This window comes from Lytechinus pictus, chromosome 6 (genome assembly GCF_037042905.1).
Source record: "Lytechinus pictus isolate F3 Inbred chromosome 6, Lp3.0, whole genome shotgun sequence".
NCBI lineage: Eukaryota > Metazoa > Echinodermata > Echinoidea > Temnopleuroida > Toxopneustidae > Lytechinus > Lytechinus pictus.
The window spans coordinates 11,232,366-11,246,688 of record NC_087250.1 but is presented as its reverse complement, the minus strand read 5'-3'; the positions used below and the strand labels follow the sequence as shown (position 1 = coordinate 11,246,688).

General features: G+C 36.7%; 1 long non-coding RNA gene across 1 annotated transcript; it reads left to right on the top strand.

Moving 5' to 3' along the window:
- The first annotated feature begins 7,496 nt into the window (after positions 1–7,496).
- LOC135154409 (uncharacterized) lies at positions 7,497–11,211 on the top strand. Its single transcript, XR_010293804.1, has 3 exons — positions 7,497–7,603; positions 9,957–10,107; positions 11,191–11,211. It is a non-coding gene; the product is annotated as an uncharacterized LOC135154409 (long non-coding RNA).
- Positions 11,212–14,323: the final 3,112 nt, after the last annotated feature.

Here is a 14,323-nt window from a genome sequence, read left to right as displayed (position 1 = left end):
CTTATTCTGATACAGGGACAACGAGGCCTACTTTGTTTTAAATCACCTTTAAAGTACAATTTCATTTTCAATATCTACAATGTCTTCTTCACCATGCATTTTTTTAACTTGATAAATACACCAGAAATTTTCACCGAAAAAGAACATTAAAAAATGAGAGACTTGGAGGAGAAGGACATCACTCCCAAGCCCCAAAAGTAGTAGGCCTGTCTGTGCACTTAATAAGATGTCTGAATCAGCGTATATTATGTAAAGGGCCTAAAACCATTATCACATTCATGAAAATTTGGTCAACAAAAAGGGAAAACAACACAAAGCATTTTGTTATTTCATTATTTAAAAATATTTATTTTGTCCTAGCATAAAACTACACTTTCAACAGCTATCGTTTTTTTTTCTATGTATATGCCTATTCATCATCTACTGAGACGATGTGCGCATGTATGACTGTATGTATATAATTATGCACGCCAATGATATATATACCGATAGAAAATAAGGGTACTTTTGTGTTTGTGTGTCCCCTCCTCGATCTCTCCCCCGCCTTCAATTACCAAATGCAATATACATTTTTTCCCCTCCTTACACAACTCGTATAGTAGGCACGAAGTGGCTGTTCTAATACGCGACTACCCTCCCCTACCGTAATTACTTTCGACGAGAAGGTATATAGTACTCTCCGACATCGAAAAAAAAAACACGAACATGACTTCTGGTCAGGTGACTTTAAGTGTCCTGACTTGAGGCATGGCCCTGGGAAGCTGGGTGCTGGGGGAAGGGGTGATGCGTGAGTTATTTTTCATAAGCAGCACCCCCTTGAAATATAGTAGGTATGATGAATGACAGAAATGTAATGAAAATGAACGACGCTTGTAGCCCCCCCCCCCCCCCCCCAGTTCAGAATTTTCCTACACAGTGCTTGAAATAGTGTTTAAATTCATCCGTTTTCAGATCGGAATATCAAATATTTTCAGCTCGCGCTTCGAACTCGAATTACTGATTTTCATAATTAAATAATGTATTCAAAATGCCCAGATTCTAGGTAAAAATCTAAATATTTCCGATACGCATCTTGTTTTTGTATTTAAACGTGCTTAATTAGGCTCACGCTTCGCGGTCAAATTATTAATGTAGGAAGATACCCAATAGCCCATTCTATTCGTGATTTACAAAACATGAATAGAGTGTTCCGTTTTGAGGTCTGAAATATCAATTTTGTCTCCGCTCGCGCTTCGCGTTCGCGTCGATTTTAAGGTATAATACATATCCTGTTAATAAGAAAAGTGCTTAGAATGTCCCGTTTTAAGGTCTGAAATCTCAATATGAATAGTTACATAGGCTTATTATAAACGCTCGCGTCGCGGGTGGGTTCGTAATCACTCGGGTTTTGGATTTTTTGTTTTATTTCGGTGCGATTTTTTTTTATAACGGTGTCTTCAATGGGACAAACACGCTGGGAAAATAAAATAAAAATGAAATGCGAGCCTCGTTTTACGCCGGCAAGTGCCTTAAATAAAATGTAATCGACTACTGTTTTAACACAACAAACAAGCAAATTAGCCATGTGGCTCAACTAACTTATAATAGATCCGGACTTCTACTGTGTCCTATACGAGGGCTCCGAGTCGGAACTTGCCATATCTGCCACATCAATATTACATCGCATCATTCATATATGCGGATATGTCTGCACGCAATGGCCCCAAGGCGGGACCCGGCCGCGGTCGGACACGACGTGCATCGGTAGCATGGAACAAGCTAACGTCGAGCCGAGGTAGATCCAACGTACGTTATACAGTGCCAGTCAGTCCGCAGCCCGTCCAAAAGTATTTTATTCAGCGGTATGCATAGCCAGCCATCCGTGGTTTTATGCATATATACAGTGCGTCCCAGAAAAAACGAAACCGAGATTAAGCGATGATTTATCATAACTTAATAATAAATAAAATAGACAAATGACCTACCAATGTAAAGCTCAGAATCTCCTCTTTCATCTGATATTACTAAGATTATTCCTCATTCTCGCATGAGCGAGCAAAATCAGTTTGAAGAAAGGATACAAAAAACTCATTTGGCGGGGGTATCTGAATTTCAAAAAGAAAGTCACATGCCTAAAAAGATCAATATCTGCTCTTTTATTTGATACCTTAATCACAACAAAATGGTCAAGAAGTAAAAAAGTTATGTTCTCTCGAATCAATGCTTGTATTTCCATAATTTCATTACATGAACGTGTTTTCACTGGTTTCCCACAGAAGCTATCGCAAGGTTAACAAAAGACTTATTGCATGGCTGATCGTCAATAAAACGGAGTGTCAAGTGAGTTTGAACGCTAGCTTGTAGAACCTCTTCATTTTATGAAATTATTGAAATTCAAGCCTTATTTCAAATAACCAGAACTTTATTTCTTGTCCATTTTCTGTAATTTAGGTATGAAATTAAAGAGCAGATATTGCCAACTTTTTAAAAATGTGGTTTCCCTTTTGAAACCCAGATAGGCCTACAGCCCGCCCAATGACTATTTGGTATACCCTCTTCAAATTGTTTAAGCTTTACAATGGTAGGTCATTTGTCTATTGTATTGTCTATTTGTCTATTGTATCTGTGATTATTATGATAAATCATCGATAAATCTCGGTTTCGTTTTTTGTGGGACGCACTGTATATACGTAATTATAGACCAAAAGCTTCGGTCTCTGTTATGTTCGTTGTTCCGCTGAACTCCGTTGGCTCCACTCACCAATACAGAGACCAAAGTTCTAGCTCGATCTGTACAGGGACTCAATGGCCTTATGTTTATATATTAAGTTCCAATAAAACAGGGAAGTGAAGCTGTGCGACAGCCGAAGTAATTAGTCACTGTTTTTCCCCTTTTAAGTTTATTTTTCCCCGTTTTTTGTGCATTTTAGGACAAAACGGAATAATAATCTGTATTTTGGTACAGTTCTTTTCATATATTTTTATGAAATAAAGACAAATATCGATGAGCCCCGTCTGGGTGATTTTGCATTGTTAGCCCCCTGATGGTGGCTGCACGATAGCGAGCCGTCTGTGTACGAGAGAAATACAATTTTTAAAACACTCCTCGAAACAGACGGCTGCACGCTGATGTTGCAATTTTGCACATTCGTACAATTAAATTCAACAATCGTAATAATTAGTTTTCTCCCCTAACTTCATATTAGAGAAGTTAATAAATGACAAAAGTTCTTGGACACCATCTATATAATAATCATCAGTATCAATTGTTCATAATGGAAATCTTGATTCAAAGAAAATATCATGGAAACAATTGTAATTATTATTCCCCAAAAGTTGAATTCAGCATGCAAAGAGGACGATCTTTCCGATAGGCGTTTTAATATGTTGCTCTTAATTAGTGTCCATTTCTCATAAAATGTGTATTATCTTATAGATAAAATGGCCATATCGTGTTTTAAGTAACTGGAGACCTAAAAAATTACCTACCTAAATTTTCGATACATTGCATTAGGTGATGTGCTTGATTAATCTTCTTTGTGCTCGCGCGCGAAACGTATACGTTGAGCTGAACGGGATCAGTCTTTCTCTCTGTCTGTCTCTCCTACCTTTCCGAAATCAAAACAGTCCCTCGATCGGACACAGTTATTTAGACGCAGGACAAATAATGCTCTGACAATCGAACTAACTTCTCGTCAGCATCAGTAAAAATGTGAATGAGCTTTTAAGAATAATACTAAAACTGATCTAAAATTGATCTTAGATCGATTTAAAATTGATTTTGAAAATCGTATTTGTACTGTTCTAATTAACCGATTTTAAAATCGGCTCCCGATTTTACCACAATCGGCGATCACCGCCGATCTTTGATCACGCCCCTTGAAGGAAAAAATCGGCGTAGATCTAGATACAGTGCGTGATCGTTCAAAACATATTTCAAGCTTTTTTTTGAGGTGCTAGCTATTTAGAGGTCGCATTAATCAAGGAGAAAGACGCGGTATTACATGTATCTCTGGCGATGTTTACGAGGATAGATATCTTCTCTTCAACCTCGTGTTGATAGCGGACGCCGCCGTGAACTTTGAAAGGTCGTATTACCGACGGACATCACTGCGCTACTCTCTTACCTCCTTTATGATGATATACAACTTCTCTTCAACCTCGTGGTGATAGCGGACCCCACCGTGAACTTTTACAGATCGTACTACTGACGGAGTTCATAACGTTACTCTCTTACATCGTTCAAGATTTGTCTTTGCAACTTCATCGGGAGATGCTTCTTTTATATTTTTTTCTTGGATATCAAAAGTTCATTTCTCAAAATAGTAATAAATTGATTTGAAAACGCTAGCTCCCCAAAGCATTTTAATAACATGTTCCGAATCATCGCGCGTGCTTGCGACTTCTATACATTTTGATTGCACTTGCGACTTTAAGATGATGCGTCGTACGAGATCAAGAGATCATTCCAATAATTCTAAATCGCTAGCACCCTAAAAATGCTTATAAAAGATGTCCCGCCGATCTTTCATTAACCTGTAATCTATGAGATTTATTTTGATTTTATTTTCCTTTGCGACTTTTCTCGGAAGATGCGTCTTTCGTTTATCTTTCTATTAAAAATCAGTCTGTTTATTTAAAAACACCTCAATACCCCTTTAAAACATTTTCCAAACGATCGCACATGTTGGCGACTTCCATTCCAATGCATTCGTCTTTGTGACTTTGTCAGGAAGATGCGCGCGACCGCGAACAAAATTTTGATCTATTCCTTTGTTTTTAAACATCGCCGATTCGAATTTCGATTTTAGAAGCTTAACTGCCGATCCGATTTTCGATCTGACTTTTTATCCGATTTACAACATTACTCTGAGTCCTCTTCAAAACCACTCTGCCACTTTTAGACAGTTATAATTTTAAAATCGATTAAAAAATCGTATTTTAAATCGATTTTAAAAGCTCAAACGTAAATTTAAGACAGTTGGCTAGCCACGATATCGCCTTTCAATCCATATTACTTACTCCTCCTTTAGGGCTCTCCCTGTATTAAAAAACATTAAAATCCCATAGACGGCGCCGTAAAGGAGGACTAAATAATAAGGATTGACAAGGCGATATCGTTGCTAGCCAACTGTCTGAAAGTGGCAGAGTGGTTTTGAAGGGAAAAGAGGGGTTGATGGAACAATTCAGTTGATTATGAATATCAAATTGATTATAAAATCGATTTGAAATCAATTTTACAATCGATTGTAAAATCGTATTTCAAATTGGTTTTAAAAGCTCAAACATTTCTAAGACAGTTGGCTAGCCACGATATCGCCTTGTCAATCCTTATTATTTAGTCCTCCTTTAGGGCTCCGTCTATGGAATTGTAATGTTTTTTAGGAGAAAATAATAGGGATTGACAAGGTGCGTGGCTAGCCAACTGTCTTAAAAAAATTTTGAGCTTTTAAAATCAATTTAAGATACGATTTTAGAATTATAACTGTCTAAAAGTGGCAGAGTGGGTTTGAAGAGGAGTGAACAGAGGGGTTGATGGAATAATTAGGACAGGTAAAATTAACGATTTTAAAATTTATTTTAAAATCGATTTCAAAATCGATTTAAGTTCAATTTTAGATCAGTTTTAGTATTAATTTAAAGGCCCATTCACATTTTTACTGATGCTGATGAGAAGTTAGATTGGTTGTCAGAGCATTATTTGTCCTGCGTCTAAACTGTGTCCGAGGGAGTGTTTTAATTTCGGAAGGTAGGAGAGACAGAGAGAGAAAGAATTTTAGGTGAGGCATTGTTTAGGTCTCCAGTTACTTAAAACACGATATGGCCCTTTCATCTAAAACATTAGACAAATTTTATGAGAAATTGACAATTCTAAGAGCAACATTTTAAAACGCCGATCGGAAAGATCGTATTCACAGATCATTACGTATATGCATTACACCACGGATGGCTATGCATACCGCTGAATAAAATACTTTCGGACGGGCTGCGGACTGACTGGCACTGTATAACGTATGTTGGATCTACCTCGGCTCGACTCACGTTAGCTTGCTCCATGCTACCAATGCACGTCGTGTCCGACCGCGGTCGGGTTCCGCCTTGGGGCCATTGCGTGCAGGCATATCCGCATATTATGAATGATGCGATGTAATATCGATGTCGCAGATATGGCAAGTTCCGACTCGGAGCCCTCGTATAGGACACAGTAGAAGTCCGGATCTATTCTAAGTTAGTTGAGCCACATGGCTAATTTGCTTGTTTGTTGTGTTAAAACATTAGTCGAGTACATTTTATATAAGGCACTTGCCGGCGTAAAACGAAGCTCGCATTTCAATTTTATTTTATTTTCCCAGCGTGTTTGTCCCATTGAAGACACCGTTAGAAAAAAAATTTCACCGAAATAAAAAAAAAATCGCCCAAAATCCGAAACCCGAGTGATTACGAACCCACCCGCGATGCGAGTGTTTATAATAAGTCGTTACATACCTTTCCGGTCCATGATTACAAAAAAGTGCTCATAATGTCCAATGTTTAGGTCAGAAGGTCAACATTTTCTGCTCGTGCTTCGAGCTCGCATTATTCGAATGTTGAAATATGTATGGAATTCATTGGTAACTGCAAAATTCATGAACAGGTCTCATTTCGATAAGGCCAGAACGAATATTAAAAGTATCTACTCGCGCTAATCGCGCTCTCAATAATTATTTGTTGCATACTTGCATGCTTGTTCAGGATTACAAACATTGCTCAAAATGTTCAATTTTCAGAACAAAATGCAATAAATTTCCAAAATGTGTAGCTTGTGCTTCGCGCTCGCACAATTAATTAAATATCTATGTTCCTTTGTAAGAATAAAGCTAAGAAGTGACTCTCATGTACACACACACACATATGTGGGGTGTGTGTGTGGAGAGTGTCCTTGCATGTGTGTGTGTATATAAAATTATTTTGAGAACTGAATTGTGCCCCCCCCCCAACATTTGAGGAGAGATTTTAGCCCATGTCAGCACTCCCACTGAAAAAAAATATTTTCCAGGGCCCTGACTTGAGTTCAAATCTCAGGTGAGCATTTCCATTGCTGCTTAGATGTATACATCATGTTTTAATGTCTCTGTAACTAAAAAAAAAGTTTTTTATGACATATATTTTTTTCTCCATGTTACATTTTTTAGAGATTAGACTAAAATCTGTCTCTGTTACAATATAGTAATAACGCGTAAAAGAAGGCTATTCATCTTGGTATCAACAAATCTTTATTGCTAAATGTTATAAAAAAAAACTATCAGCCCTAAATGCATAAATTAGATAACAATATAAGCATGCATATACAGTTCGACCTTTATTAAATGTTTTCATAAATTTTACCGAATGTAATTATTTCTTTCTTTCACTTTTGTAAATTTAAGACCATGTGGGAATTGGATGTGCTTTAATAGCCGTTATCTGTTTTAAAGAAAATGAAAATACGCACACGCACCAAAAAATAATAAATCAAACACTTTTTTTTCCCCAGGACGCGCGTGGTTATATAGCTCCCCTCAAAGGAGAGCAATTCTTCTTTAAGTGGAGTTCTGGCAGTCTGAAGATTTGTTGTCCGGAAAGCACCAAAGGAGAGACACCAATGGTAACTTTCGCATGAATAGATCTCATTTATATATGATTATGACAATTTACTTACGAATGTCCCATTGTTAAGTTTAGTTAATTTATACCCCGTTCAGTCGCTCGCTGGTCCGGACCAGTCCAAGTCTAAGTCGTATTTTTTAAAGTTTATGATTGGCGTGGGCTGAAATAGCATATTTTGGTGCTGTTCTTATCAGCACCAGGCCAGCGCTAGGCCATCCCAATGCGACGACGAAAGAGTTTATGAACGATTGCAGCACCCGGCCCCTGCCAACAATTATTTCCACAGGGGTTAGAATACCATGAATACAGAGCACTTCCGCTCTGTATATGGCTTGTTTAGCTGTGTGCCTAGTTAAAAAACGAGCACATGGACCCTATAGTTTTAACTTCCCTACATCTTCCTTATACATTCCGCTACAGTTTTGCCAAATTTGATGAAAATGATATGGATTTCGAAAAAAGTGCAGCTTACAAAATACTTTTTTAATATTTGAGTAGATTCACGTCTTTGAAGATTTGTTTTTTCCGAGTTTTTGCACCATTCTTGCCAAATGAGGACGCTGCTGTCTCCAAATAGATATAGTTTTACCATTTAATAAACTTTCTCTTACTTTGGTATACAATTTGTTATATATCTTGAAAATTTGATGCGGTATCCACTGTGTAAAGATTTAAACTCATTTGGTGAATTCGTGAGGTCTGAGAGAGGCATAATTATCTTGATTGCGCAAGATTGCACATCATTCAAATGCGGCGACTATGAAGTCCCGTCGAAAAAAAATAAGCGCATGAACCTATATTATTTTTTTGCATTTTCATAATGCATAGATACCAAAGTAACTCTTTGCTAAATTTTGTGAAAATGACATGGACTTCATTTTAACTGTTGAACGTCCTTAAATTGATATTTCCCTGTGTTTTATTAAATTCAAGGCATTATCCTCAATTTACCTTGGAGAAAATCTCGACTTGCAACAATTTTAAGGCCTGTTGTAACAGTAATAATGTTGTTTTGTTTTATAGTTCATCAAAAATAGAAATGTTAATTTGATTTTAGTTTATTTTGAGTTCAAGAATAATGAATATTTACACAATAGAAACGCTATTTGATTTTGTTTATATAATATTTACAACATACTTCAATATATTGACTTGAAAGTTCTCTTCTTTAACAATATTAAAAAGTGTTTAAAATCCGAAATAACAAAGTTGCAACATTTCAAATTTTCAATAAATCGAGCATGGTTGTTTAATATGTACTACAGCGTTGTATAAAATATTAAACAGCGTATTACAAAAGCTGTACGTTCAAGATTGCTTGAATCCAAACTAAATTTAACCTTTAATTGTTTAGATTAGAAAATATTGTTTTTCTTCTTTTTTTTGTCTTTATTTGTAATTTAAAAAAAAAGAAATCAAAGAATTATTTCGTTCAGATTCGTTTTGTTTTATTTTTAAGAAACTTTTTAAATCTTGCCTTAATCTACTCCATATTAAATTGATATAAACAAGTTAGCCCGGAGTACCCCTTTGATAAATAACAATGATGTTCCAGGTCCAAATCTAATTGGTCATGTCGGTGGAGCGATTGACGCATTATGCGGATCAAACATGTCAAATGTTGGTGAATTGTCGCATTTTGCGGAGCAAATGTCGGCGGAGCAATTGTCCCGGAGCAATTGTCGGTTGATCATTTATCGGCGAAATAATTGTTGGTGGAACAAATAATGGTGGAGCAAATAGCGACGGAGCAATTGTCGGCATAGAAAATATCGGCGGAGCAAATGTCGATGAAGCAAAAATCGGCGGAGCATTTGCCGGTTCACCGTTCAGTTATACATGTATACGCATAGTTTCTGCTGACGCTTTCGGCTCGTATTGATTGTTAAGATATTATGCACAGTGTTTATGATCACAAGAACTGCTTAAAATATAAATTTTGAAGATCTTGATATTAAAAAAATGGGCTCACGATTTGTCCTCTTCTTGGGTCGATTTATTAATGATCGACATACCTATCATCTCTATGAATGTCAAAAAGTTTGCTCGGTCACGGGCTTATTACACCATAGGCATAACAGTTTCCCGTATTTCGACTGCCAATTCTGGTCACCCTGGAGTACTCTTGTTCAACAGGTGAACCGTGTGGAAGTAATTTTATGTCAATGTATTTAAACACAAACGACTCAACTGCAGTAAAGTTGCCTAATCCACCTCGTTCGTATGTTTGATGGGTCCCTTGGAGTAGTTCGGTAGCAATTTGTAACTTGGCTCTTTTAACGATTGAGAATGCAAGGCCTTGGGTCGCCAAAAACGTCGTTCACTTTTTTTGTATTTCCCATATTTTGTAGACTATCGAAAAAAGCGATGTACGCCATTTGACAGACCATAGAGTGATGTTCAAAGTGGATACCAGTAACGCAAGGGATGACCAGATGATTGTCACTTTTATTTTGGAACAAAGCACAACAAAGGAGATCCTGATTACCATGAACTTAACAGGTAACATTTGAGTTTTTACCCATAAAAATATGCTTAGTTCTATTTTGAAGTTTGTTCTATAAAGCCATTGGAATATCGTGCTCATTTATTTCCTCGACATGTAGGACTTGCAATGAAAATACGCATTGCATATTAGGTGGTCTGACATTCTGAAGTGATTTCCTCCACATAATGGTTAGTTTCGGTCATGTTCGCTCATTTGGTTTACGTAGCAGACGATCCTAGCCTGCTAGCATATAGTATACTTACGCAGACCCTATTGCAAATCAAAATCAATTTCGTACTCGATATTTGCTTCTTCAAACTGTAGCTATATTATTAATATCAGTAGGCAAAGCTTTATAGTACAAGAACATTGTTAAGTTTGTTAGGACTGTATTAATTGTTTCAAATGAAAAGGGTCTAGGAAAGGAAACTATCATACGTTAGCCACGTGACGTTGTATACAGAAATATGCCGCGTTCTGCCTGCTCGATTTCAAAGTTTGAGAGAAAAATGAGATGTAACCATTATACTAGTCATAAAGTATTATACATCAAACTGTAGGTAATCTTTTTAGCATTGAGATGACAATCAATCTCGACCTTTTTTAGTGGGATAAACAAAGGTGCCCGTATCTCGAAAATATGGTCTTCAGACCGTTTGCTATAGCAAGAGTTGTGAACATGGACACTTTCAAATGAACAGCAAGACGTAAATAGTGAAATAATCGTAATAATATTTACATCAAATTAATGGAATAAGATAATTTGTTTACACTATTATCAATCTGGTGTGAGATTATTAATAGTTATAAAGATATGCCCGGATTTCTGCAATAATACGTTCATGAAAACCACCGTTCCCTGTGTTGAAGCTGTGTGTGTGGACTTTCGGACACTCAAATGCACGCAACTAACCATTATGATTTTGTGTTTTGAGGGGTTGGTTAGGCATAATCTTTAGCATAATATATAGATATATATATATATATATATATATATATACATTTATATATATATATAGTTTATTTGTGTAACACGAAAAGCCTATTTTGATAAAGAATTTGACAATTACATGTATCTGTGTTTATCTTTGTCGTAGACGTCCCTTCGGTTCAATCAGGTAAGTTGACACTGATGAGTATAATTTCAGTTCAGTATGGCCGTTTAATTGTAATGTTTGATTAATTGAATTCAATGGAGGAAATTAAAATAACCATTTATGAGTATTTAAACTGCTTGTTGAAAACAAAGCATTCGGATATTTGCCAAAGGGATGATAATTCTATCATCTGCCGGTAACCAAAACACTGCAAAACACTCAAAACGCTGCATAAAAATAACGACACAAAAATTGAAATACATAACAAGAGAGAATAAATGTGAATATGGGAGAGTGAGCATAGGTCAATGGCCTTTCTAAGGCTGGGCTGCCGAAACCATAATATAATCATAATAATCATCGAAGAAAAAGAGAAAGAAGATGAGGCAATTTCCTGGCGTTAGTAAGGTATTTTCATAACTGTTTTTGACAGAGGCAAGGGATAGACATCTTTTTATTTATTTAGGCATTTTGTTCAATAACATAACTCCAACATATTTTACACATTTTCTAGAAGACTCATAGTTTAACAAAAACAAATTGACTAGATTGTCTTTAAATATAAATGGCCATTTTCAGTCATTTTAAGATATTTGTTGAATATGGGACGAGGCAACTGGTGATCAAACATAAACATAAAATAGCCATTTGTAAATTGTATAAATTGTAAATGTACACATTTTAAGAACTTTGAACCCGTAGAAAAGTTGTCAAGAAAGTGTTCTGGGATAGGGGTTACTTATTGCTTTTAATGCTTTAAAAAATATTTAATGTGTTTGAGTGCAGCTAGCCCAGGTCTTTGTGCAGTTAGATAAATTATAGAGCTATTACAGAAGGAGGACTGACTCTCTCGAACGCTTTGCCCCATGCACGGCACCGCTAATCCCCTCACAGCAGGGTGGTCCGTCACGGCACTTTCACACTTACAGGCGCAGGCCGCCCGTAAATCAGCCCTAAATCAGATAGAGAAAGTTGATCGAATGCAAATTAAAACGCCTTCATTCCCGGGGGGGGGGGCACTTCCATTGACGAGTGGATACCATGCGCGACCATGGGGTCTCAAAAAGCACACTAAACACGTATTTTCCATATTCTGAAAATGCACCCCTTAACACGTATTGGCGTGTGAAACCCTACCCTTAACAAGTATTGGAAACAAAGCGATACTCTTGGAAAGTATTCCCTTAAAATGAACCCCTAAACAAGTACAGGAATATTTTGTCAGGGGTCCTTCGGTCGTTGGTTTTACCTTTTAATACACATCATTTGGTTTAGTACGACCCAACCTTCCACACCTCGTGCAAATCGGACTCTAAAGTGTTGGGGCAAAAATGACATCCTTTATAAAACATTTTAATTTTGTTTTATCATCCCCGCAAATTTGACCCTAAACACGTAACTTTCCGAGCGAAATAGATACCCTTTTTTTCATTATTTTTGTGTTTTTGACACCCTTATCACGTTACGTACGTAACGTGCCCTATCTTGAAAAAGACATCCTTTTTACGTGTTTTGTTGGTCGCGCATGGTATCCACTCGTCAATGTAAGTGGCCCCCCGGGCTTCATTCGGATCCAATGGGTAATATTAGTATAAATAAAATTTACAGATCATAATCAACGAAAGTTAGGTCTAGATCTATCTCTTCAAACATGTTAAATGCGTTAATTCAAGTGTTTTTTTCCGAAACGGTCCGGAGCTGAGGCCTGTACTGTGTGAATGAGCTGAGTGCGCTAGCTCGGAGCTCAAGCATTACACTCGCCTTCAACTTACACAAATAAGCCAGTTCACGGTTAGCTCATGATCAACTTTTCTCCAATGACCTTTGTGATTTTTCATTAGGATAAGCACTATCAATATCAAATGTAGATGTTGCGTAAGCTTTACCGGTAGAGTATTCAAATTCTAAGAACAAAAGGCATTGTATAGACCAGGTGACTAGAATACTAGTACATCAGGGATAAAGTTTGGACATCTGTTTTATTGTCTGCCTTTGGCACATTTGACTATTGTTTAGGCTACTGTCAAATACCAGTGATTATGAAGGCTCTATTTATTTTAATACTCTTCAGCTTGGATGTGATAAATATTTTGAAAGGAATACATGAATAATCATCAAATCACAAATGCCTATGTCAGTGAATTTAAAAGCCACCTTCATGGTTGTCTCCAATGACCTCTTTCTGCTCGTGCGCAGTTTACAACCGTGAACAGGCTTATAGGAGTACGTGTGGCACCGGAAGATACTCGACGATGCATCAATCGACGTAGAAATGCCCGTAGATTCAAGGCATACAAGACCGAACAAATAATCTTACCATCGAAATTAACCTTGAAGTATGTTTTTCCCCTCATTGTAATTTTTAAGACATGAGCGCTTAGAAATGGGTTTAAATAAAGCAAGAAAGACAGGCATGAACGGAATCTATCTTAGCTGGTTTGATGATGCTATGCACACAGATGAAGATATTTTAGGAAGGTTGTTAAAGTACACACCCGAAGAATCAAAAGTATTTTATAATTAACTTTTGTGGTCATCATTGTAAAGGGGAAGTATTACTAATCAGATATATTACTTTTTAAAATAGTGATTAGAGTTTGCAGAAATCAGCTCTCAAAAATGACTTTTTTCATGGCATATTTCTGCCTTCAACGGTCCTCCGCCGAGCTCTAGCCGAGTGACTTCACACCAAGAGCAGCTGAGCTGACAGCAGCCCATTGAAGACGATCTTTCCAATCAGCGTGTTTTGCTCTTAGAATTGTTTATTCCTCACAAGATTGGTCTTATTATATAGAAAAAAGTTTGAATTTTCTGAACAGTAAAATTAAATGCGCATTTAACATATTTTGGTAACCGATATTTAGTTTAGAAACAAATAAAAAAAATTCAAGAAATATATGTGAATAAACAAAGCATATTTTCACTTAGAAATCACACTTGCGTCACATTGATATTATAATCAATAAAAAGCATAGACATTCTTCTTCACAAAGAACAAAAATTATGAAATTTCATTACATAGCAAAGTCAAGGAACCACAAAAACCACGGCAATATCCATCGCGAAATGATTGGAATTGCAGTTGAATTGCCGAAGCATTATGAGGCAACAGCGGCGAATGGACTTAGTCTCA